Here is a 1,168-nt window from a genome sequence, read left to right as displayed (position 1 = left end):
AATGAGGATGGAGACGCTCCTTCAGGTGCCCCTGTGTTCTTAACCTTCAACACCATGGCCCTGGGCTAGCCCTGCCTTTGATAAGGACACCTGAAAAGGACACCACCCTACAGATGTGGTGTGAAAGGTCTCCCCATGATCGGGGTGCACACAACCAGGTGTCCCGATGTTGTGCAGCCCCTATATGCAAACAGCTGCTCCCATGTAGAGGTTCCTTATCAGATGTGTCTATCCTCAGTGCTTGCCTGGAGACATGATGCCAGCCCCTACTCTGCTTCATGTGCTCCTGCCCCTGCTCTGTTTGAACATGAATTGCAGAGGTTTCTTTCACATGATCTGCTGAACACAGATACAAGATGCCTGTACATATGTACAAGTGTTTATGTACACTTGTACAGCTCAGCTATTGTATGCACAGATACATAAACTGAACCAGTGTGGTGTAGTGGTTAGGAGCAGTAGACTCGTAATCTGAGGAACCGGGTTTGCGTCTCCGCTCCTCCACATGCAGCTGCTGGGTGACCTTGGGCTAGTCACACTTCTCTGAAGTCTCTCAGCCCCACTCACCTCACAGAGTGTTTGTTGTGGGGGAGGAAGGGAAAGGAGAATGTTAGCCGCTTTGAGACTCCTTCAGGTAGTGATAAAGCGGGATTTCAAATCCAAACTCTTCTAACACTTGTTCAATGGTGCATGTGAATAACAGTGTACAGCACAGCTATTTGTGCACGAAGATACACAGATCACACACTCATTGAATGGAATGTGTAAATGTAGTGTGGAAGTTGGGCTGTTGTTCCCGCCCATGCCCCCCCTTTCATCCATAATGACTGGCCCACATATGAGTCATCTCTGGGTGATGGCATGAGCAAGGGCTATGATGACAGCTTTTGGTGAGTCAGACATGAGCTAGGGATCATAGGTTAAGAACCTGATCAAACTGCAGAAAGAACAAGTGTGATGAAGACCTGCTGAATAGATCAACAGTTATTTTTTAAAAATATATTTTTATTACATATTTCTTAGTTTACAAAAATACATGCATTGTCTCTTTTTTTCAAGTTGCGTTCTCACTCTTTCTGTCTTTTCTTCTCCTCCTTCTCCTTCTTCACCCCATTCTCTTCTCCCTGGCTTCTACCCAGAGTCATAGCAGCCTAGGCTCAGATTGGGG

The sequence above is a fragment of the Podarcis bocagei genome, assembly GCF_964188305.1.
Source record: "Podarcis bocagei genome assembly, chromosome: 3".
NCBI lineage: Eukaryota > Metazoa > Chordata > Lepidosauria > Squamata > Lacertidae > Podarcis > Podarcis bocagei.
Note: the sequence above shows the minus strand (reverse complement) of the source record.